This window comes from Monodelphis domestica, chromosome 7, assembly GCF_027887165.1.
Source record: "Monodelphis domestica isolate mMonDom1 chromosome 7, mMonDom1.pri, whole genome shotgun sequence".
NCBI classification, from domain to species: domain Eukaryota; kingdom Metazoa; phylum Chordata; class Mammalia; order Didelphimorphia; family Didelphidae; genus Monodelphis; species Monodelphis domestica.
In genome coordinates this window covers 24,778,152-24,804,758 of record NC_077233.1, presented here as the reverse complement: position 1 = coordinate 24,804,758, position 26,607 = coordinate 24,778,152, and the positions used below count along the sequence as shown (strand labels likewise).

At 39.5% G+C, this 26,607-nt stretch overlaps 1 long non-coding RNA gene across 1 annotated transcript; it reads left to right on the top strand.

Moving 5' to 3' along the window:
• Positions 1-26,607, top strand: LOC103095574 (uncharacterized). The gene is made up of 3 exons (XR_470625.2): positions 1-293; positions 24,908-25,028; positions 26,348-26,607. It is a non-coding gene; the product is annotated as an uncharacterized LOC103095574 (long non-coding RNA).

The following is a 26,607-nucleotide window of genomic DNA, read 5'->3' as shown; positions in this document are numbered from 1 at the left end:
CTCTCTCTCTCTCTCTCTCTCTCTCTCTCTCTCTCTCTCTCTCTCTCTCTCTATCTCTGTCTCTCTCTCTCTCTGTCTCTCTCTCTGTCTCTCTGTCTCTCTCTGTCTCTGTCTCTCTGTCTCTCTGTCTCTCTGTCTCTCTCTCTCTCTCTCTCTCTCTCTCTCTCTCTCTCTCTCTCTCTCTCTCTGTCTCTCTCTCTCTCTTTCTCTTTCTCTCTCTCTCACTGGGGAACTTTTAGTGGCATTTGGCGTGCTTGAGGTTTTCCTGGGAGGAGCTCTGTAGCATGGATTAGGTAAGGCAGTTTCCCTGAATCAGCCTTGGTGAGGGATAACACTGACTCCCCTTTTCTTTGACCTTCTGAAGGCACTATCCTCAGAGGAGGCCCCTTGTCTTGGAGGAGGCCTCCTGGCTGGAAGTTGAGCTAGATTTAATCTTCTGAGAGGGCCCATTGGCTGAGGCCTCTGAACTCCCCTTGGCTTAGGCCAGGCAGGAGTAGATCTTCTACCCTTTCCCTCTTTTCCTTCTTACTTCCTTCCTTCTATTGTAAATAGACCACCATAAAATCCCATACTGACTTGAGTATTTCATTGGGATTGAATTCAAGTCCCTGGCGACCACTAATATAATATATTCAGTCATAACCCCAAATTTTACCCCTTAGCACTAGATAGAGGAGGTCTTGGGTTCAAATATAACCTCAGATTCTTCCTAGCTATATGACCCCGAGTGAGTCTATTAATCCCCATTGCCTAACCTTTACTGATCTGATACATTGGAACCAATAAACAGTATTGATCCTAAGATAGAAGGTAAGGGTTTTATTATATATATATATATATATATATCCATTGCTGGGAGATTGAATTCTCTTTCATTCTCTTCTTCTAAAGCACCTACCCTTTGTTATAAGGATTAGCAATCTTTTCCCTGTTCCCCTTCCCAGTGACCATCCTCGCAGTTTTCAAATGTGAAGAAAGAACTGAAGCTAGATTCTTCTTATCAAAAAGAATCTGTTAAAATAAGAAGCCATTGAAAGGGCTGCCTCTCAAGGGGGAAAGGGTATAGGAATAGGGGTGGGCAGCAGAAGCCTCTTGCTGACTTCAGGTCTCCACTTCTCCCCACAGGGCAGTATTGACCCTGCTTCTACACAAATGAATATGCCTTTACACTGTCAGCCTTTCCCACTTCCCATATCCCCTTCCTAAGCTGGTCGGTGGCACTTACCCCAGGTATAAACATTTCAGATTAGGGCTGTTGTCTAGACATATTGAAGACACCAGTTGTCAGCTTCCAATTTTTCCATAAATTCTAAGCTTCTAAGGTCAAACATCAGAAGATGCCTCCTCCTTGTCCTTACCTTATTAAGGCAAACAGATTACCAGACCTGGCCAATGAAATTCTTTAGAGCTCAGGGGCTAGACTGGTGATAGGAGATTGGATTATAGATTTAGAGGTATGTGACTACCATACCACAGAGGGCATTGAGGCAAGATGCCTCATTTTGCAGATGAGGAAACTGAGGCTAGAAGAGGTAAAGGGTCTTATCCAATTTAACAGGCTAGGAAGTAGCTAAGCATGGGATTTGAACTTGAATCTTCCTATCTCTGAGCCCTCTAGCCATTGTTCCACTTGGGGACTTTAAATGAGAGACAGCCTGGTGAAACAGAAGAGCAAAATGAACAAAAACCAAACTCTTGTTTTGCAAATAGAGCATTTGGTTTTAAATCCCAGCTCTGCCACTTATTAATTTTGCAGCTAGGTGACAGAGGGTAGAGTGCTGCGCCTAGAGTCTTTCTGAGTTCAAATATGGTCTCAGACACTTACTAGCTGTGTGACCCTAGGCAATTCACAGAACCACAGCCTCAGTTTCCTCATTTGGAGATGGAAATGGAAAACCATTCCAGTATCTCCACTAAGAAAACCCCAAATGAGATCATGAAGAGTCAGAAACAACTGAAAAATGACTGAACAACAACAACTGTGTGACCTTGGGTAAGTCACTTAATCTTGGAGGGTGACATGAAGATATTGGACACAGGGATTTCTAACGTCCCTTCTAGCTCTAAATCTATGATCCTATGAAAGATCCATGGGTATTCGGTCATGGCAATCCAGCTTAATATATTTTACCTCTATTAACTCACTTGTCCTTTTTTAAAATGTCTTTTTGTAATGATTCATTCATTCTGGCAAGTTGACTCTTGTTTCAATTTCTCTGTCCAGGGTTGCAAAAATTTATCTACTGAAAAAGGAAAAGTGTGTAAAAGGGATGCAAAGATAGATACCCTAAAGAGTAGGGAAGTCTCCATCATTTTCTCCTTGAATTTATGGGCCATAAAAAAATAAGTCCAATTATAAGCCCTCCTCTTCTTCAGCTGGAGAGAAGCAAACCACCATTGGTATTTTAGAGTGAGAAACCCTTTCTGGGCTGAAGATGATTTATTATTACAGCAGGTAATAAAGCCAGCTTCATTGACTATCTCAATGATGAAAGGTAATTAAAAAGCTGTGGGCACACTAGATTTTAATTAGTGTAATGGACACGTCCAAAATGTTGGAAGGTATATCAATTCATTATTCTGTTAGAGGTCTATATTTTCTAAAGCTTCAATGCATAAGATTTGCTCCAGGACAAAAATGTTCACAGATAATGAATTTTATCCCGTGTGGAAACTAGTTCAGGCCTTGTCAGTGAACACTTTATGTTCGCAAATGTGGCTTCTGAGCTATTTTTCCTAGAAGATTCTTTTCTTATGAATCCCTTCTTTGGTAATTTTTCTTCAAAAGAGAGAGATTACTTCTTTCTAATATGCAGTAAAGGATAGCAAGGACAGGTCTGAGCAGTGTTAGTCTGGTGACAAAATTCCACAACTAAATTCAACTCAACTGGCATTTAAAAAAGTATTTTATTGATAGCTTTTGTTTCTCTATCACTTTCATTTCCAAATATATCTCCTCATCTCCTCTTCAAGGAGCCGTTTCTTGTAACAAAGAATTAAAAATTAAAAAGAAAAGAAAAAGCAGCTAGCAAAACTGGCCAACATATCAATCTAGTTTGATGGAATATGTCCTGTTTCATGATCTTAGACTCCCACATCTGCAAAGAAGGGAGGGAGAAATGTTTTCTCAATTGTTCTCTGACTCCATAGGGCATTATAATTAAATAGTAAGCATTTTCAAAGATTTGGAGGCTCTTTTGTTACATTTCAACAGTTTCAACTGTATGCCAGGACCTCTGCTAGAGACCAGAGATTCAAAGACAAAAATGAAAGAAAAATGTCTCAAAGAAAATACTTTCTACTGTAGAGATATAAAATGTTTGTAGGTAAACAAATCCAAGACAGTTTGAGAAGGGAAATGATTACTAACAATTAAATGGATCTTTTTTAAACCCTTATTTTCTGTTTTAGAATTAATACTAAGTATCAGTTCCAAGGCAGAAGAGTGGTAAGGGCTAGGCAATTGGGGTAAGTGACTTGCCTAGGGTCATCCATCTAGGAAGTATCTAAGGTCAGATTTGAACCCAGGACCTCCCATTTCTAGGCCTGGTGCTCTATCCACTGAACCACCTAGATGTCCCAATTACATGTATATTATAGGAGGTAGGACATGAGCTTCTTCTTCTCTGTCAATCAGCCAGATAAGTATTAGAGATTCAAATTAGCTTCTTCACCACCATCAGTCACAGCAGCCAAAAACTTCTTCTCCACCACCCTGTCAGAAGCCAAAGGGTTAGTCCACCAAGCCTCTCAGCCCATTTCAGAAGCCTCTCCGCCCCATTCAGCCTGGATTGGCTTCAACTATTTTTCCCGGTAGCATTACAAATGGAATGTTCCTTTTGACTGATAGATGATGTCCTTTGCATGCATGTATATTCTCTCTTTTACATCCCTCCCTTTTTTGTCTTAAAAAATTTTTGCAGCTGCAAATTTTAATGCTACTCACCTTTTGGATATTTGTAGCTATCTATTCTTACCCTATACTATATTAAAATATTCCTTTACCCTCCCAAAATAACAAATCCTAACTTATCTTAGCTATTCTGTCTACCTAGGTCTATGATAAGTTTGGGTATAGAAAAATGGTTTAGGTAATAGGGATTTACATGAACATGGTTATTACATAATAAATCACGTAACAATTTTCAAACCATTCCAACAATATCCATAACATTTTGAATATGAAACTGTCTTATCTCCTAATGACTATAAATTCAACTAAGAAAAATATTCTATCACTAACAATTGCTAACCAAAATCATAATGCAATCTACTTCTAAACTTAAGTGGTTCTATGTCTGTCTCTACTTTCCTAAGACTTGAACAAATTCACTAAGCTGTCACTATTGTTAGTCATTAGAATATTAATAAACTATTCTAATATAGTTAGCTTGTTAGTAAATTACCATGTACAGGTGTACATAAGTTGTACTTATTACAAATTTAAATATGTACATCCATATTTATTGTTCATGATTTCTGTGCAGACTTGTGCAGATAAGAAATATCGTGTCTGTTTGAATTTTCCACAGAAATTTTATCAGTGTGACTCTTGTTTTGCAGCTATCCTGTACGTTGTATACTTACCCATTCCATGAGATATCTTCCTTTTCTATGTAGGATGTGCATGCTTATGTGTCATGTTAACATGTATGATGCATTCTTACATATCCTCATGATCCCAAGTCCAAAATATCAAAGTCTTTCCATGTCCTTTTATGTTGCTTGTATAAACTCTGTCTTCATCATCTGGTCCTTCATCTCTTGTCATCTGATCTGCATGCCAGTCATCTTCTTTCACTCTTGATTGTAGACCTGGGTTCTTCAATTCAGGAACAAACTCAGGAACAATCCAGAACATGCATGTGTGTAAGGTTTTTACATGTTCATGTGTGTAAGATTGAAATTCTCATGTGCATGGAAGTAAGCTGAGTTCTTCATGAATGCTTGTCAGAATTTATCAGTTATTCTTTATGTGTGGAATTAAGCATTACATGTGTTTATCTTCATGCATGGGAGTAAGCTTTACTCATGTACATCGTCATGCATGTAAGTAGACTTTGCATATGTACATCTTCATGGGTGGGTGTAAGCATTGTGCATAAGTTCTTAGAATTTTGTCATATATGATTTGAAGTTTGCTAATCTTTTAGATGTTTGACTTCTTTCACAAAGGTTCATTATATGTTTAACTGTGTCCTGGAGATAGCATTTAGATATAATATATTTTCTTTTTGGTCATGGAGTTATGTATTCATTTGAGATAACATTGTTTCTTTCTTTTCTGTGACTAATATAGGCAGATAGAGTATGAAGAGATTTTCTTTGGCTGCTAAACTTTTAAATGCATGTTTCCCTTTTGCTCTGTGTTACTGGCTGTATTTCTCTTTGGAATTGTATTATTTGCTATAGGGGTGCTTTCCTCTTATCATTTTAACATGTGCAATGCTCTCTTTTCTGTACTATCTGTTGATATGTACTTTCATGCATGCTTTCCTTTATTTTCATTAGGGACTGTTATTGAATGTTGATTATTTTCCTAGTGCTACTCAACATTATGGGTGTGATGCAATTTTACATGTGAACCATGGATCTCTTTGATCAACCTTTAAAGATGTTGGGGTTGTCATTACGACTGTCATTGGACCAATCCATCTTGGTTCTGTAGGAGATTATTAAAGTTCTTGACATATACCTTATCACCTGGTTTTATCTTATGTAATGAAAACTCTTGTGGTATTCTTTGCACAAGCAGATCCAGTTTCCTTAGTCCTTCAATTCTATGTTGTATCTGTTTTAAATATTCATGAAGAACACATTTCCCTTTTAAGGTGGCTTTACTGTCCTACTATGTCAAAGTGGCTGACCATATAGCATTTCAAATGGTGATATATGCAGGTCAGTCCTAGGCCTGGTTCTTATGTTGAACAAAGCAAGAGGCAAAACATCTGTCCATTTGAAGTGTGTTTCTGAACAGAGTTTACCTATCTGTGTCTTCAATTCTTTGTTCATATGCTTGATCTGACCGGAACTTTGGGGCCAATAAACTGAATGGTAGCTACACTTAATCCCCACGTTCTTGTAGATTTCTTGTAGAACCTGGGCAGTGAAGTGGGACCCCTTGTCTGAATCTATGGTATCGGGAATGCCATGTCTGGGTATAATCTACTTTAATAGAAATCTCACTACTGTCACAGTATTATTTTTCTTGGATGGACATGCTTCAACCCATCTAGTCAGTCTATCCACAATCACCAATGCATATTTGTATCCTTTGTCTTTAGGCATGTTGATATAATCAGTTTGAATGCACTGGAAAGATATATAGCTGAGTGGTCTGCCTTCCAATGCTATGCTCTTCAAATGTCCGTGATTATACCTTCTGCATGTTTCACATGCCTGACAAGTTCTAATAGCATTTGTTGTTATTCCTGGTGCTGTCCAATGCCTCTGTATGGCATCCAGAATCCTTTGCACTCCATAATGTCCCTTTTCATGAATTACAGTGCATAGATGTTGATACAACTTTTTAGGGAGAATAGGTTTACCCCCTTGAGCAATCCAGATGCCTTTGATCAGTTTAGCACCTAGCTGCCCTTTCCATGACTGTATGTATTTCTTCTCCATCGTATACTTCAGTGAGATTATGCCTTTCAATCAGACAGAAATTCAGCACATGGGGGGATCTGAACCTTGCAGCATATTTTGATGTTATATCTGCTCTGTCATTCCCTAGGGATACCCTGTCCTTTCCATGAGTATGTGCCTTACAATGGGTTATGGCCACCTCTTTAAGAAAGTCTAGTAGTAGTAGTAGTCTCTCAGTGATCTAGAATGACTATTGTCTTTGTGCAGTTTCATCTACGGTGAACTCTCATGTGGCTTTGGAGTCCAAAGACTGAGGCGCACAGTTTGTGGCACATGGGGCATGGGACTCCAGTTGTTACGGGAGGTGTGGTTGTGGCCTGGTGTCGGCGTTCATGCACAGCGGCAAGACGTTGACGTTGCTCATCTTCAAAGGTGGTGGCGGCATGGTTAATGTGGGTTCGCCAGCTGCTTCTGTCAGAGGCAGCGAGTTCTAGTTGCTTTGGTGTGATGCCAGCCCACTTCAAGTTGGACTTTAGCTCATCCTTGAATCTTTTCTTTGGTCAACCTTGTTTCCTGAGTCCAGCTGACAGTTCACCATAGAATACCTGTCTTGGTATTCGCTGTGGGTCCATGCGGATGAAGTGTCCAGACCATCGTAGCTGGGTTTTGAGGACCATGACTTCGATGCTGGTGGAGTTGGCTCTGTCGAGGACTTCCTGGTTGGTGATTCGGTCCTGCCATTGGATCCTCATGATTGACCGGAGAGAGCATTGGTGGAATTGCTCCAGCTGTTTCATGTGCTTCCGGTACAGTGTCCATGTTTCACAACTGTACAGGAGCGAGCTGAGGACCACTGCGTTATACACTTTGAGCTTCGTCGCAGTGCTTACACCTCTGTGTTGGAGGACTTTGCAGCGCAGCTGCCCGAGTGCCTGGCTGGCCTTTTGGATCCTGGCATTAATCTCGTGGTCTAGGGACCCGTCGTTGGCGATGGTGCTGCCCAGGTACTTGAAAGTGTTGACGTTAGAAAGTTGCCTGCTGTCGATTGTAATGCACGGCTGGTTCGTTGGCCTCCCTGGTGCAGGTTGGAACAGCACCTCTGTTTTGCTGAGGCTGATAGTCAGGCCAAACAGTTTTGTTGCGGTGGAGAATCTGTCCACAATGGTTTGGAGATGATTTTCTTGGTGGGCCATGAGAGAACAGTCATCTGCAAAGAGAGCTTCCAGGATGAGTCTCTCTGTTGTCTTTGTTTTTTTCAGTTAGGCGGCAAAGGTCAAATAGTGAGCCATCCAGTTGGTATTTGATGTAGACACCTAGGTCTAGATCCATCACAGCATGTCGTAATATTTGGGTGAAAAATAGGTTGAATAGTACCTGAGTGAGGACACAGCCTTGTTTCACACCATTGGAGATGTTGAAGCGATCAGAAGTCTCTCCACCAGATAGGACTTCCCCTGTCATGTCGACATGAAAGAACTGGATCAGTTTGACGAATTTTGCTGGGCAAAACCACCAGGACAACCACCAGGACTGGTTTGACGAGAACAACACTGCTATTGAAGACCTATTGAGCAAGAAGAACAAAGCCTTTATGGAGTGGCAAAATAACCCAAACTCTGCTCCTAAAAAGGACAGATTCAAGTCTCTCCAAGCCACAGCGCAGTGTGAGATCAGGAAGATGCAAGACCGATGGTGGGAAAAAAAGGCAGAAGAAATCCAGCGGTTTGCTGATATGAAAAACTACAAACAATTTTTCAGTGCCCTTAAGATTGTCTATGGACCATTAAAACCCACCGCCACTCCCTTGCTATCCTCTGACGGTGACACTCTCATAAAAGATTAAAAAGGCATCATCAACAGGTGGAAAGAACACTTCAGTCAGCTTCTCAACCGACCCTCTTTAGTTGACCAAAGCGCTCTTGACCAGATCCCCCAAAACTGCACCATTAAACAACTTGATGTCCCTCCTTCAATAGAGGAAGTCCAAAAAGCCATTAAACAAATGAGTTCAGGCAAGGCACCCGGTAAAGACGGGATCCCAACCGAGGTGTACAAGGCCTTAAATGGAAAGGCGCTCCAGGCATTCCACATAGTGCTGACCAGCATATGGGAAGAGGAAGACATGCCCCCAGAACTCAGAGATACCTCTATCCTAGTACTCTACAAGAACAAAGGCTCACAAGCAGCCTGTGACAACTACAGAGGCATCTCACTACTCTCCACTGCCAGAAAGATCCTCGCCCGTGTTATACTCAACAGACTCCTGTCATCTGTTTCAGAGCAGAACCTGCCTGAATCACAATGAGGCTTCCGACCAGATCGCAGCACCATCAACATGGTCTGCACAGTGAGGCAAATGCAGGAAAAATACCTTGAGCAGAACCTGAGTCTCTACATTGTCTTCATAGACCTGACAAAGGCATTCGACACAGTGAACAGGGACGCATTGTGGGTTAGGAAAGTCTACAGCACTTATAATATGATCGATTAGGTTGCCATATGCAATTGGTTTCCCAGCTGAAGTTTTATACCCTCTGTTTTTCCATATGTATGATGACCAATGTACAGTGGAGAAAGCATAGTGTGAGTCCAGAAAAATATTAGCTCTTTTCCCTCTAGCTAATTCTAAGGCCATAAGCAGAGCCTTGAGCTTGGCTCCTTGGTCGCTGACATGACTTGGTAGTGATGCATGCCAAAATGTTGTGTCATTGTCAACTACAGCTTCCCCTGTGAATTTTCTCCCATTGAGAACACAGGAGGATCCATATGTGTATAATTCTATTTCTGGATCAATAGGAGGTGTGTCTTTAAGGCATTCATTTGGCTTGTGCATGAGTTCAACTATTTGACCACAATCATGCACTACTTCTCCACCCATTGGCAGATCAGGAATCAGAGTCACTGGGTTCAATGGTGTATATCTATGAATTGTGATGTTATCATTGCCGAACAGAATGAATTCATACTGGGATATTCTTGCATTGGTGAATGAATGCATATTCTGCAACCGTAACAATTTTTCAATTTGGTGTGCAGAATACACACGCAATTTACATCCCAGTACTATATCATATGATTTCTTGACCATTAGAGCTGTAGGTACTACACTCCTGAGGCAGTGTACCATTCCTTGTGCAATTGAGTCGAGAATAGAACTGTAAAACACAATAGCCCTTAGATTTAACCCAAAATACTCTGCTAGAATTGCAGAAGCAATGCCTTTTGCTTCATGGACATACAAGTGGAATTCTTTCTTATAATCAGGTATTCCGAAAGCTGGAGCTGATAGAATAGTTCCTTTCAACTGTGACAAAGCATGCAAATGTACTTTGTTCAATTTTAATGGTTCTTTGATGTCCTTCTTTGTCAAATCAGTTAAACATTTGGAAATATGAGAATATTCCACTATGTACTGTCTCAAGAAACCAGCAACCCCTAGAAAAGCTCTAAGTCCTTTCTTAGTTCTAGGGATGCTTAGCTTCTATATGTCTGCTATTCTTTTATTAGAGATTTTCCTGGTGCCCCCCTCCAAGACAAATCCTAAATATTCCACTGTTGGAAGGACCCACTGAATCTTCTTTTTTGAAACTTTATGTCCTTTCTCATGAAGTTCTATCAATAACTTCTTTGAATCCTCCAAACATGTTTTTGGGTCAGAAGATGCTAGCAGCAAATCATCCATGTAGGGTATTAATCTGCTATGTTTGAAAGTTATGGTGGCTAGATCTCTTTGCAAAAGTTGGCAAAATATTGAAGCAGACTCGCAATATCCTTGCACTAATCTAGTATAGCACAGCTGAGTTTGTTCCCATTGGAAAGCAAAAATGTTTTGAGAATCAGGGTGCAACAGTATAGTAAAGTAAGCATTGCTCAGATCTAACACTGTGTACCACCTAGCTTCTGCAGGTATTTGGGTTATGATATCAATTAGTGAAGGTGTGACAGTGTGTCTTTTCCTTAAAAATTATTCACAGCCCTCAGATCCATGAAAAATCTCCAGATGGGAGTGCCATCTTCATTTAGCTTATTCTTTTTAATAGCTAGAATTGGGCTATTGTATTCAGATACCATAGGTCTCAATATGCCTCGCTCAAGCAAACTATTTATGATAGGTGTTATCCCTTCTTTAGCTTCTCTACTCAATCTGTATTACAGTATTGTAGGTGGTATCCCTTCCCTGACCTCAATCCTGACTGGAGTAATCGACTTGATACTACCCACATCATTTTGATGTTTTGCAAACACCCCTTGTAGCATATCTTTTGGTATGTCATACATAGATGTAACAACTTGAATTTTTTCAGGTTCTTCTTCTAGTTGTTCTAAGTATAACAATGGGTAGTGTTTCAGTGAATTCTTGGGTAAATGCAAATAAAATTTCCCAGATTTTTCACATTGTAAAGTCGCTTGAATCTTACACAAAAAATCTCATCCTAAAAGGTTATCTGGACATGAGGGAATTAACAAGAAGGTATGATCTATGGAGAGATATGATTGTTTGGCCAGATTCCCCTCTGCCACTTAGAATTTTGGCTTCTAGTATGCCATTTGAATCCTTGGTTGCTCTTTCAGTTACTAAGATTTCCATTCCATTCCCCATTTCAAATTCAACTGTAATGTCACCCGTATTACGTTGAATAGGATTATTGTTTTCAAATGTAATTTCAGCTTCATTTTCAGTGAATTTTGTCTTATCTAAATCAATCATTGATGGATGGAAAGTTTCTGTGTCTGGATTCAAATTAGATGTTTTTTTCTAAGGGGTTTTGTGCCATAAAGCTATTGGACAAATTAACTGAGTTTGGTGGGATGTCATGCAAATCTGGGAATGGTTTCAAAGCGTTTTCATCTCTAGCAACAGTAACTTGTGGGGAATTGAAATTTTGTTTCTCTGTATCTCTCACTAACTCTTGCTTGAGTTTTTGTGACTTTGTCTTTTACAAAATTCAATCCCAGAGCCCACTCTGCACTGGAAAAAGTTCTCTAATAATGATTTGACTTCATTTGTACGTTTTTCTTGTGTAGCTACTATGCAGGATTTCTCTGAGTCTCTTATGTCAGTTGCAATTTGAGAAATTATTTCCTTTATTTCTACATCTGTCTGTATTACTTGTTTCGGCCTTTCTCTTGATTTATTGCAATAGCTATCACTCATAGATTCACTTTCTTGCACAAATTTTTCATTGTTTACTCTTTTTCCTAATTTTAACAGCAGCCTCATTTTTGTATTTCTTCTATCTCTGTGTGTCACACTTAACTTATAGGCCTGACTTCATAATTCTTTCCTAACCATGTCTGAATACTTAGGTTTGGCTCTAGTCAATAGCTTTTTGCATCTCTTCCAAATCATTTGCTTGCTTTGAGAATTTTAGCTTGTAATGAGAACAGAAAGTGGAATTTTGCCTTTTTTGTGTATCTATTTTGTATGGTCTTGTCTTTCACTTCATATTTCTTTACATTTTTTTATAAAGTGTCCTCTCTTGTGACAGAAGAAGCATTGCTTAGTCTCTCTAGTTTCTCTCTGCGCTGGTTTTGGTTTTGTGTAAGTCCTAACTGTGTTGAGTTTCTTGATTTCCTCTATCTCTTTTTCGCTAAGATTTTCTCTGTTACTTCTGGTTTATCTTTCAAGTCTTGCATTTGTTTGTGCTGTTCTGTGTGATTATCATGGATTTAACTAGCTGTTTCATGTAATTTTGAAACTGACCTTGTCATATTTAGGAAAATAGTGCTTAAAGAAGTTCCTTAAATGAGGTGAGCAGTCCCTCAAAAACTGTCTTCTTACGTCATTAGAAGACTCTTCACTATTAGCCTCTGGACCCAATATTGATTCTGCCATTTCTGAAAGTCAGTCAATGTATGTGGCTACATGTTCCCCTTTGTTCTGCATGTGTTTATCAAACCTAGCCCATGCATTCAGCTTTGAGCAACATTGCTAGTTCTATTCTTTTTGGTAGTAAGCCTAATAATTGGCAGAATAGTCTAGGGGCTAATCAGGTAGCTTTAGGGCTGGTGGATATGCCCAAGGGCTAGTAGAGTAGCCTCTTTGGAGCTGATATTATGGAGTAACAGCTCTGCTGTAGAGTGTCATCTTCTATCGTGGAGTGGCAACTTCCATACCCGGGGGATCAGGGTTGGAATACTTACTGGCGTCTGGTAGTTTAGCATTTCCCTTTCCAAACTCAGGTGGACGTATATTTTTGTGTTTGTTGCCATAGGGAATAAGGAGCATGCATAAGAGTGGGGGATTCTTCTAGAATGCCAGAGTCCCCAATGCACAGGTTCCATGTTTTTCCATTGTCCACTTTGCCATCATTTGTCAATGTAGGAGAGGTCTTGCAGCTCTTCTAGACAGGGAATGTGGAATTGCTTGTCAGCTCAGGGTGGGGAAGGAAGAGGGGTGGGAAAAATCATGAATCCATGTAACCATGGAAAAATATTCAAAAAAATAAATAATAAGAAAAAGAAAAATATATTTTTGGTTGTTTCTAATGTGAAGAAAAGTAACAAGAATGGGACCCTCATACTCTGAAATCTTACATTTCTCACTAGTTAGCATCGATTAAACATTAACAATAAAATCAGTAGTTTTAAATGAATTGAAACAATTACTATTGTACTATAGGTAATTATTTCTAAGAGCAAGATAAGTAATTAATAAAACAGAGTAGGTACAAAGCTAATGCCCAGTCTAGAATGTTACAGAGTACTGTCAATTATGTATTCTGTGTACTAGATCTGTAACATTATTACAGAACAACAAGGAAATAGGTTTTGAACAATGACACATGTATCATTGGAATTGCTTTGACTGGGAATGTGTGTGTTGGTGTGTGTGTGTGTGTGATGCAGTACAGTGGAGGACCATGAGTTTCAGTGAATTTCATGCTGTTATCTCATCATTTTACATTCCTACAGTTCTTTCTCTGGGTGTGGATAGCATCTTTCTCAAAAGTTCCTCTGAATTGTCCTGGATCATTGCATTGATTCTAGTAGAAAAGTCTGTTACATTGGATTGTGCCACAGTGTATCAGTCTCTGTGTACAATGTTCTCCTGGTTCTGCTCCTTTCACTCTGCATCAATTCCTGGAGTTTGTTCCAGTTCACATGGAATCCCTCCAGTTCATTATTTCTTTGAGCACAACAGTATTCCATCACCAACAGACACCACAATTCGTTCAGCCATTCCCCAATTGATGGGCATCCCCTCGTTTTCCAATTTTTGGCCACCACAAAGAGCGCAGCTATGAATATTCTTGTACAAGTTATTTTCCTCATTATCTCTTTGGGGTACAAACCCAGCAGTGCTATGGCTGGATCAAAGGGTCTTTTAGTGCCCTTTGGGCATAGTTCCAAATTACCTTCCAGAATGATTGGATCAATTCACAACTCCACCAGCAGTATATTAGTGTCCCAATTTTGCCACAACCCCTCCAGCATTCATTACTTTCCTTTGCTGCCATATTGGTCAATCTGCTAGGTGTGAGCTGGTACCACAGAGTTCAAAACATATTTTTAAAATCCTTACCTTCTGTCATATAATTGCTACTACATATTGGTTCTAAGACAGAAGAATGATGAGGTGTAGGCAGTAGGGATTAAGTGACTTGCCCTGGGTTATACAGGTAGAAAGTTTATAAAAGAATAACAAAACATAACTCCCTTTATAAGCAAGAGGTAAGACACATCCTTTTCTGGGGACGATTGTGAAGGAGTCTCATTTTTTACTCAAGGGAATCTCATGCCCCCACTGAGAAACCATATTATCCTCGAAGAAATGGCCTCATGTTTTTTTTATTCATTAAAATCTGAATGGTAAGCAATAAAACATTTCTATAAGATGAACAAAGTTCTAATTACTCTTCCCTCTGATAATTACTTTCCCTCTAATCAGAGAGTAATTATAATGGAGAAGGAGATAAGAATTTCATTTGCTCTTATAGCTCACAAAGAAACAAGATTTAAGCAGATGTCTTCAATTTTATTCTCTCAAATACAGCCAATCAAATATTTGATGTGTTTTAATAGTATCAATATCATACACTATTAAATGATATAATATTTTTAAAAAGAACATGAGAACATTGAACCCAGGTCCTTCTATATCTAGGCCTGGCTCTAAATCGTCTCTGTCACCCCAATACATTTCTGATCCAGATATTGTCTCTTAAATTAGACTGATCTGCTTCCACAGGATGGTATAATGGAAAGATTACTGACAGTAGAGTCAGTAGAAACCCAAGTTCAGTTGCTGACTCTAATATTAAATATCTGATTGACCACGAGCATTGAGAGATCTCCAAAGCTCCCTGAACCTCAGTGTCCTTAACTGCACAGTGGAATCATCTCTTCTGTGAGCTTTGGGAACCATAGGAGAGAATATAGGCCAATCCTCAAAGGGATTTCTTGCAGTTGTTCTTGCAGTTGATTTGTATGTTGCATTACCCAGACAGCCACATCACTGTTAGTCATGTAGACAGAGCTATGTCTAGATGGAGTACATAGAAGGGACCAAAGATTGCCTTCGGGATACATGTACCTGGCTGTGGGGATATACATCAATCTTCAAATTGGATAGCTACAAACTATTTTAGGTTCTGCCTATCACAGTTATAAATATTTCTGCTAATAGTTATCCTAGTGGGGCAGCTAGGTGGCTCAGAGGATAGAGAGCCAGACCTGGAGATGGGTGGCCCTGGGTTCAAATCTGGTGTCAGACAAATCCTAGCTGTGTGACCCTGGGCAAATCACTTACCCCAATTATTTAGCTCTTACCACTTATTTGCCTTAGACTTGATACTGACGATAAATTTTAAGACAGGAGATGAGGATCTTTTGTTTGTTTGTTTGTTTGTTTTAAGCAGTAGTTCCCCAACATGTGGTTTTGTGTTAGGACTTCCTTCTTGCACCTTCTTACATTATAGGCTCTTTGGAGTAGCCCCCAATTGTGCACAGTTCTTAGCTCTAAGCAAAGATCTTCTGAAAATCTAAGAACAACAGTTACACTTTATGGAAAAAATTCTCCTTCTTTTAACCTTTTTGCTTCTCAAACAATCAACTCTGTGGAATTTATTCCCAGGATTTTGCTACAAACACTAGTCAAAGTCCTTCCTGTTACAAACACCAGGGGGCGCTGCTGTATGTTAGCTTCTCCCCCATTAGATCCTGAGCTCCTTGAGGTCCATTTTTGTTTCCTTGTTTAGCCTGTTAGTCTGTTTTCCCTTTTACTTTGCATGCCAAGACACAGCGTAGTATTCTGCACATGCTAAGTGATTTGATGGATTTTCTTAGCATTTTTCCCAAGAGAGTTTTGCAGCACTAGAAGGCTGTCATGTGACCAATCCTTCATACTTCGCTTATTTCATGAAGCCCAGCATGATATTGCCCTAGCATGGCCTGGCTTCTCTGATCCATCTTTATTTTGGGGGGTGCTGTGTGGCTCCACGCATGTCTACCTGACCCTACCCTTGCACAGTTCAGACGGTGATCAATTAGCTGTCATATTTGTAGTGTCAGTTTTCTTACTCATAATATTCCCTTATTTTCCAGCTGGGCATTAACTGGATATATAGAATGCTCTTAATTTTCTGTGATCAATGGAAATGTTTAATTACCTCCTCCATTTAGAGAATGGCAAAAGCAACACATTTCTAATAAAGCCACCTCTATTTGAGCTCCTGTCATAAACGTGGATGCCAAAATTAAACTTCTAGGTCATTTCAATTTAGGTTTTATGATAATAACTCCTATGTATTCAGTGTGTCGAGGTTTGTAAAGCACTTTACTTATGCTATATCACTGGATCACTGTGGCAAAGTCCATACTGTTTTCATGCCTATTTTAATAGACGAGAAAGCTGAGGGTGTAAAGGCAATATCAGTTGCTCACATTCAAATTGGAGAATTTGAGAGCTGGAAGTGACCCCAGTGGCTACCTAATCTAACCCATACAAAAATCCCCACTCCAACATAGGGAATGATCAGTTGCCCATGCTCTGCTTGAAGCCCAACAACACAACCAGCTCACATTCTCACAAGAAACCCCGCCTGTCTTCGGGATGGGAATTGTTGGCAAGCATTTCTTGACCTCAAGTCTAGATTGGTCCTTTTATTGCTTAAACCCAGCTTTCATGTTTCCTCCAGTCTTCTCTGCTGTAGGCTAACCCTGTTGTCTTTATTGGGGAAGGTGCATGTCTTCCATCATTATATTTTTTAATGTATATTTTGTTTGTTACATTAAAAATGAGTTCTTCAACTGATGCTCAAGCAACATGGACTCAAGGCCTTTCACCATCCTGATTGCTTTCTTCTAGATATTCTCTGGATGAATTATATCTTTCCCAAACTGTGGGGTGCATCACTGATCACCTATTCCTAGAGAACCATCATTTCCTTTTCCCTGATGTTAATCATCATTTAATGAAGCCCAAAAATTACATGAGTTTTTTGATTGCCACGTTATATGGATGATTTTAGTTTAGTCTTGAAGCAACAAAAATTCTGTTTTCCCCCCTTAACTGCTCTCTTACCATGTTTTCTCTCACTACATTCTCATGAAGATAATTTTTTAACCTAATTGTTAGACATTACTTTTGGTCCCTTTGAATTTCATGCTGTTATATCATCATTTTCTATTCGAAAGCCCTCACTGTAGTGAAGACACTGTGTGTCTTCATGTCTAAGTAATCATTAATGGCAACAGATGAGGAAGTAGGCTAAACATAATTTTTGATGAGAAGAATGTTGAAATGTTGGATGGGCCCTCATAGATACTGCACTCATTTTTTTAATGGTCTCCCATGCTTCTCTGTGCACTGAAGAGTGTTGGACATGGGAATGTTAAGAGAACATTGGTTTAATTTTCAGCTATGGCTACTTTTATGCAGCTCAGTGGTGCAGTGAATGGAGTGCCAGGCCTCAAATCTAATCTAAGGCATTTACTAGCTATATGACCCTGGGCAAGTCACTTTACTCTGTTTGCCTCCATTTCCTTGTCTGAAAAATGATCTAGAGAAGGAAATGGTGAACTTCTCCAGTCTGGTCATAAAGAGTAGTGTGAGATTTAAATTGGTTGAGGTCTTAAAATGTAGTGAGTTAAAATGGTGGAAGATATAAATTGTGATAGATATAAAAGAGGGTGAGTAAATTTGACTGCAGAAAATATGTTTCACTATAGTGTCTTGGTTTTTAAATCAAATATAAGGTGGTCACCAGGGGAACATTCCCAATTATTCAAATACCCAAGTCAACTGGGTTTTATAGAGATTTTAAATTAATAATATAATGAGGAATTAGAGAAAGAGTAGGAAAGGAATAATTATGAAGGGCCTCAAGCCAATATGGCCTAGACCTGAGTCTTAAGAGAGAGAATCAGTCAGTCAGTTTTTTAACACTCACCACAAGGTCTGCCTAAACAAGGATTCTAGTGACACCAGGCCAGCTCCATGTCAGCTGACTTCACCAGAGAGAGCTCCAGCTAGACCTCCTTAGAGATTGTCCTCCAAGAGCTTCCCTTCTCCAGAGCCTCTCTCAAGAGATTCTTCCCAAGCAATCCTCATCAGAGATCCTCCAAAAGGATTTCTCCAAAAGGATATATCTCTCAAGAGATTCTGCTTTTTCTTATATAGGGGTTTTTCTCCCATGTCACCTCCCCTAAGTCCCTACATCTACCAATCACTGTAGACGCTTTCCAAAGGACTGCCCATCTAAATTCCTGCTAAGTCAACCAATCTCCTCAGTAAGTCTGAACGAGAGAAAACACAGCTGAGTCAACTAATCTCATCAAGAGAAAACTTGCCCGACCCTTTTAGGTCCCTAGCATCCCATTGTATCAATTCTAAAAACAGGCCTGGCTCAAAGAACTCCTTGCCTTATTATAAGCATGGGTCCAAGTACTTTCATTGTTTAGCAAGGAGTTTTCTCTCCTAAAGCAGTCTTAAATATGGTTGGAGTAGAGGTCCTCCCATTTCTGATCCTGGTGAGTTCTCACATCAAAATGGGGAATGTTTCTCAGAATTTGTTCCAATTAAGAATTCCCCAATTGGGAAATTTTTAACATTCACAAGTCTGAGAGATTTCAAGATTTACAGTAGAACTCAATTAAAAATGACTAAAAACTTCTTACCTGTTTGACATCAGTCAAATTACTTCTCTAATCTATAAAGTTACCTCATCTATGAAGTGAGAGAATTGGTGAGTTGGCCTAGATTACCTTCAAGCTTCCTTCCAAATCTAGCTCCTACTCTTGGACAAATCTAATTGTCAGGGATTTCTTTCCCAATATTAAGTTGGTGAATTAGTTTCTTTGTACCTTTCACCCATTGCTACTGGTCCTACCCTCTGACTTCCAGAGTTAGTTGGTGGTGCAGCAGATAGAATGTCGTTCCTAGAATCAGGAAGATTTGAGTTTTAATCCAGTCAGACATTTATTAACTGTGTGACCCTGGGCAAGTCTCTTAACTTCTGTCTGCTTAGTTTCATCAGTTTTCAAAATGAGTATAAGAATGCTTTGCTCTCAGCATTACTGTTAGGATAAAATGAGGTAATATTCATGAAAAACTTCACAAACTTTAAAGTACATATGAATTCTAGCTATTATTAATATCATCATCATTATAATCATCATCATCATCATCACTGCCATACTGTTATTTTTTTACTTGTCACTAATTGTCTTTTTTTAATTGAAAAACTATTAAATTAATTTAGAATATTTTTCCATGGTTAAATGATTCATGTTCTTTCACTCTCCTGTCCCCCCCCCCCCCAATAGTCAACACACAATTCCACTGGGTTTTACTTGTGTCATTGAACAAGACCTACTTCCATATTATTGATATTTGCATTAGGGTTATCATTTAGAGTCTACATCCCCAATCATATCCCCATTAACCCATGTGATCAAGCAGTTGTTTTTCTTTTGTGTTTCTACTCCCATAGTTCTTTCTCTGGATGTGGAGAGCATCTTTATCATAAGTCCCTCAGAATTGCCCTAGATTACTGCATTACTGCTAGTAGAGAAGTCCATTACATTCAATTGTGCCACAGTGTATCCATCTCTGTGTATAATGTTCTCCTGGTTCTGCTCCTTTCACTCTGCATCAATTCCTGGAGTTTGTTCCAGTTCACATGGAGTTCCTCCAGTTTATTATTCCTTTAAGCACAACAGTATTCCATCACCATCAGATAACACAATCTGTTCAGCCATTCCCCAATCAAAGGCCATCCCCTCATTTCCAATTTTTTGTGACCACAAAGAGTGAGGCTATAAACATTTTTGGCATACAGAGTTAGTGGAAGGAGTATACAAGATAATAGATATTCCTATCTTACCAGGTCTTTGGAACCATAAAATCTCATATAAATTATAGTTATTGTTTTTCTTTCTCTTTGGAAGTCCCTCTCTGAGACTTTGTCATGGCATGACGACTCTGGGTTGTTAAAAGCTTCTGTAATGAACTCTAGAACATCCTAAGTAGCTGCAAGGTATTCAAAGGCCACATAAGATCATCCCTGTCCATCCTTCAAGGACCTGAAGAGATGTTCAACCTGAGAGATAAACTGCCAGTTGACAGATACTCTGGAGCACAGCCACTATGAAGACTGACATGGAAGGGTTGACTTTTGTGTTGCTAGAATGCCCACATTGATTAAACCAAGACTAAAAAAATATTGATTTTTAATATTATAGTTATTTATTATTCCAAATATCTTCATATGAAATGCTACCTTATAATATAGATGTTATCCAGCATTTGAAATGCCTCATACTGCATCTGTACTTCCCCCAAGGAATGCTGTTGGTGTTTACAGTTAGCCAGAGTTCAGTCATCCTCTGGTTTGGGTTTCTTTGTTTTATTTGTTCTGGGTAGTTGTAGTTGATGTTTATGTTGCTCTCCTGTCTCTTCTCTCTTCACTCTGAAAAAGTTCATTTGCCTTCCCATGGCTCTCCAAATCCCTCATATTCACAATTTTGTACAGCTCATTATTATTCCACTGCATTCACATAGGATAAGCATTTTTTCTAAGTGGTAGAAGATATGTTATTTTAATATATGTTGCAATTACAAGAATTATTGCTATGAATATATTAGTATACATGGCATTCTCTCCCCTATCTCTGACCTCCTTGGCACATTTTCCCAGTAGGCAGATCTCTTGTTCTCTGACTTTCCTTACATAATTCCAACTTATTTTGCATAATGGGTAGACTAATTCAAAGTGGATTGGTGTGTCTCTTTCTATACCGCGAGTCTTCAACATTGACTATTTCCATGTCTTACTGAGGAATAGGAAGAAAATTGTTTGCATTTCTCTAATTATTAGTGACTTGGAGTATTCTTTCACAAGGCCATTCATTTGTACATTTCTACCTTTGAAAACTGTTCATATAATTTCACAACTTTAAATCAAGGATCTTAGAAATGTTGAAATAAGAATTGTCTATTATATATCCACAATGTCTTCTAATGAACTGACCATTTTGAGATGGTTAGTATCTATTTCTTAAACTGAATTAAAATTAGAATACAGAAATCTGAAATGTCAGGATTTTTCTTTTCAACTACTACACTTTGTCAGAATTTATCCTTTTTCTCCTCTTCCTTTGTTATTCACCAGCTACTTGGAAATTTCTAAGGATATTGATAGTCCATTTTACTCAATTGAACATATATTATAATAAGCTTCCTTCAGAGGCATCTTTTTAAAAAGCAATTAGAATCCTTTTAAGTCCATAAAAAAAAGAGTGGCAAGTTTTAAGAAATCCCTGAATAGATTCCAGGCATGGAATGATGATGCATTATGTTTATTTATTTGTTGCTTCATGTATTTTTGATTCAATAAACATGTATTAAAAATCTGCTAAGTTCAAATACTCTACTGGATGATGGGGATAAAAAGATGACAAACAATATAACCCTGCCTTCAGGAAGCTTACAACCTGAAAGAAGACAGAGGAAGGAGAGGGATAAACAAACATATAATATGAATTAAAATTATCATTATCATTTTAGAGAGGCAGTGGATAGATAGAATGTTGAAGTTGGCATCAGAAAGAGCTAATTTCTTTTCTTTTCTCTCTTCAAAGATACTCTGAGCAAGTCACTAAGTTTTTCTGAGACTCAGTTTTCTTACCTATAAAATGGTTCTAATGGTTTTTATCTGTTTTTATGATGATGATTTTTATTGTGTGTTACATTATATTAAATGTGATTTGCAAATTTTTAAGGTGGTACACAAATGTTAGCTATTACCAGTATTGGGTATAGACAGGAAACAATAATATACATCTTAGGGCTAAGCTGTTACAATTCCTAGATATATAAAATGCTACTCGAGATTGGTGGATATATTTCCTTACCAGGAGCTCTCTTCCCTGATGAAATCACACCTCTGACCAAAGACAAATCTGTAAGGTAGGGATAGCTATTTCAACCCATTTTACAAATGAGAAGATTGAGGCAGAAAGGCCAGCAAAAAAGTACCAGAGGTAAGACTCAAAGGCCAGTCTACCCTGCCTTTAAACCATCATCCTTTTGCCTCCACCCCAGTGCCTTTCAATGAACAAGCTTAGTTCAAAGACCCAAGACATGACCTTGATTCTTTATAAATGCCCAGTGTTTGTGGTGATTCTGCGGGCTAATTCCAAAAGCCCTATATGTTCCTCAGTGAATATTCAGTGTGAGTAAACAACAGGTCAGATACTCTTTAAACCCAGATTAGAATAGGATTGAATGGTCCAGAGACTAAACAATCATTTCAGAAGGACTGAGTCAGCTGGTCTCTGGGAGCTGTGTCAACAGCTGAGTCAATATTTCCATTGTCATGTTCATTTCCTGCATTTTATCTCCAGACTCCAACATAATTTGCAAAATTTCTTTCTGGTCAGCCTGAACTCCCAGAATGCTTTTTTTAAACCCTTACCTTCCGTCTTGGAGTCAATACTGTGTATTGGCTCCAAGGCAGAAGAATGGTAAGGGCTAGGCAAAGGGGGTCAAGTGACTTGCCCAGGGTCATACAGCTGGGAAGTGTCTGAGGTCAAATTTGAACCTAGGACCTCCCATCTCTAGGGCTGGATCTCAATCCACTGAGCTACCCAGCTGCCCCCCACCCCCAAGAATGCTTTTTTAATTGGGCTGGCTTTGTAAAACAGCTTCTTTTCAATATTATTTAGAAAATGAATGGCTATTGGCAGAGAGATGGGGGGTTGGCCTTTACAAGCAACCACTTCCTTACTGCCAAAGAGATTTCCCTCAGGGAGATTTCCCAGGTGGGGGTGTAGTCATAACTAGCTTACAGTTCTAGAGAAAGGCTAGTTACAAGGTCAACTGCATCAGCCCCTCAGGGACACAACCAGAGAAAGTGGGATGGCTAGTTCCAGGGCTATCTATAAGTTCTGCCCCTTCCAGTATGTTCCTCCAAATGTTAGCCACCAGTGAGTAGTGCCCAAGTTTCATTTAACCAATTTACAAATCGCTTTTACAAAGTGATGTTTACTGTGTAGACAGAGTAAGAATATAATTTAGGAGCATTTCCTTCTGACAGCTGGGGACACACTCTCCTGGGCTACCTCCATCTATCCCTGTGGGGAGTGAGCTCAGACAATGCCATTTCCATATAGCCTACCCTTCATCCTCCACCAAGTTCACTTCCAAATGGGCCAGAGTCAATAGACTCCCTGCCACTGCTCTACTAATCTGGGCAAGTCATTTTGGACTGCACAACTCGCTGACTGGCTTCTAACCAATCCTGGGATGGAGTCGAGCTCCCAGCAGCCACTTCTGGTGGCTCCCTTTCCTCACTTTTCAAAACTTCACAAGGTCTTAACTATCTCGTCTTTTACTTCAAAGCGGAAAACAACAGACACCAAAGAGGCAGAGGAAGGCAGTGTGCTCTTGGAGTGACACTGACTCTAGGTGAAAGATGATTTGAGGCTTCTTTCCCACCCAAAGGGCCATAATAGCTTTTACTCTTTATTCAACACCAGACAGATCAGAAAGAGCCAGTGCCAGCCAACTAGTTCACTTGGTATGAGCTGGGCAACCTCTGGTGGCCTTCTTTAATGCACCCCAGTTTGGGCTATGCAAACAATAGTCCATATGGAGCACACTTTTGACCTGAGTATGCAGATTCCCAATTATAGGGATTCAGGAATAATTCTTTGCTGTGAATTTCAGTGGCTTTTTAGGGAGAGGAAAGTTAAAACATAGAATGTGGTATAGACAATAGAGAGCCAACCTCAGAACCAAGAGGGCCCGGGACCCCATCCCACCTCGGATCCATAATTGTAATCCTAATCACTTTGCTAACCTCTCAGGTCCAACACATCTCAAAGACATTCAGGGGCTGAGCAAGTGATGATTTACATGAAGAGAAGGCATTTGTAAATTCTCTAGGCCAGTGAAATCCTAGGTCAAGTTAAAAAAATATAAAACCTTACAATTTCCCCTTTTTCTTCTTTTTTTAGGATCATGAATTAGGCTATCGAGGCCCATAGGGTCACATGTTTAGAACTGAAAGATACCTCAGAGATCATGTCATTCACCCTCCTCATTTTACAAATCATTGTTGTGATTTTGATTTATCTGAGGTTACAGAGATTATAAGAGGCAGGGTTGGGATGTGAATCCAGGTTGGGACAGGGTGGCCCAGTGGATTAGAGCTGGAGGATAACTTAGAGGCAATTGAGTTCAACCCACTCATTTTTCAGATGACAAAAATATGGAGTAAACTTGTCTAAGGTCACATAGGGAGTAAGTGGTAAAGGTGGGATTAGAACCTATGGCTTATGGTCCCAAATCCTAGTTTCCATCTATCTATAAACTACTGTGGAAGCCTCTTAGACTTTTATGGGCTCGAGTTCCTCATCTGAGAAAGGAAGGGTTGGGCTAGATCAGTGGACCGAACTCCTGAGTACCGCTCAGATCAGATGAAAATGAATTGGGAAATATTTAATAACATAAATAAAATATAATAAAAACAAAGATAATATTAATATGTTTTTCTAAGACAGCATGCAGCCCAAAAGGATCCTTATGTACAGTCTAGACTCTAGAGGTTCCTGATTCTCTTGGACTTTGATACCACCAGGCTAGATGATTTCTAAGTTTCCTTGAAATGTCTGATTCTGTGAATTATGATTTTTTGAGCTGACATTGTTCATCACAATTAATCTAAGTCTTTAGCTTCCAAAATCCAACAGTATTTTATCCATTGCACAGACATGCTCTTGAAAGCCAAGCTATCTTCCCTAAGCCACAGAAGGGCTGTTGCTCTTTTGGTATTTCTCATTCCTTCTTTTGTCTGAATTCATCTCCTAACAGAATTATTAGTAAATCATTATCCTCTTCCTGGAGCTGTTTACAAGGAGACAGAATTCAAAGCAGAGCTAAGCATGCGGGATAGGAAGAAAGAAAATATCATGGATATGTTTCCCAAAGAAAGGTAACTCAAGAGCTCCCAAGCCAGCTGCTCTGTTAGTGGAAAGAGGCCAGTGCTAGGGCAGAATTTGCTGATTAACTGAAGCCTGTCTGGCAGTGGTTGCCTGGTTTACAAGGAACAGATGCTCCCTGGGTTTTGCAGCTTTTCTCCTTTCAAACCAAGGATCAGCCTTCTGTAGTTCCCTTCCCAGATGGAAATCAACCTCCCTGCATGAAACTGAGGGGCTTCTCACCTTCATGTTAAATCTGACATCAGGTTCTGTCCTCTCCAGGCATATAGCAGCCAGGCCAGATTCCCCCTGCTCTCTACCATTCAAGGACATATGTGCTGGTTCTTATGCCATTGCCTGCTGAGAGAGAACAAATCGAAAAGCCACACTCCTCTCAGCTCCTCTGAGGGAAGGCCTGGCTTGCCACATGGTTCACACACACACACACACACACACACATTCCTTTCATTTTACTCCCTTCTCTTTAATAAAGGCAAACACTTCATCTGTATTCGAAAACAGAAACCTGTTTCAGTTTCCAAAGATGGTGCCATTAAGCATCACATAAGATTAGAGGATCATTCTAAGATCATTGACCTAGAGCTTAAAGGGAATTCATAGGCCATCTAATTCAACCCTCTTGTTTTTATAGACAAGGATACTATGGCTCCAAAGGGTTGGCTTACTCAGGTTCACATAAGAATGAAATATTGGAGGAGATATTTGAACCCAAGTTTCCTGACTCCAAAACCATGAATGCTCTTGAATGAGAGAATGGAAAAAAAAAACATTTAGCAAGCTCTTGCAATGTACAAAACACTGTGATCTGAGTTCCATTTCCTCCTCTCCTTTGGCTTTTTGAAGTCCATCCAAGCGGGGCACAGGATCAGAAAAGCACCACCAAGTTGAAAGACTTTGGTTATGGACCCAACATCATTTGGATGTGGGTCATCTGGGGACCAGACTAGCTTAGTTTGAAGAGGGTCATCATGCAATTTTGGCCAACAAGTGATAATTTTTTTTCAGCTACAAGTACTTCATCAAATGTGATTTGCCTTGGAGAGAGAGTTCACACTTACAAAAATACTGAATGAATGAAAAGCATTTATTAATAACACACACTTGCCATGTGATAGGCTCTGTGTTGAGTACTGGAATATAAACACAAAAGGAAGGAGACAGTTCCAGCATTCAGTGAATTTGTAATTGCATAGAGGGAGGAAGTACGTATGGGGGAGTGGGAGCCAGGGAAGAGCATTTTGGTTGGGAAGTCATAGTCAATGGTGGCTCTTTCTAGAAGTAATGATAATATGAATTGTATTAATATTCCTAGACCTAGAGGTGACTGTGAGGAAAGAAGAAGAATACCCATATAGGAGAAGAGGAAAAGAACATAGTGGAATGTATTACAAGAAGATGGCTGGGACCAGAGAGTTGGGTAGGTAGCATATGAAATATGAACTGATTCTGGGTCATTGAAGTGATCTATATGAAACTTCATTCATTCCTTAATCAGGAAAGCAGCTTGCTAAGGTGGGCTGCCCTGGGTGGGAGACCCAAAGTTAAGCACTAGAGTCAAATATGCTACTGCCC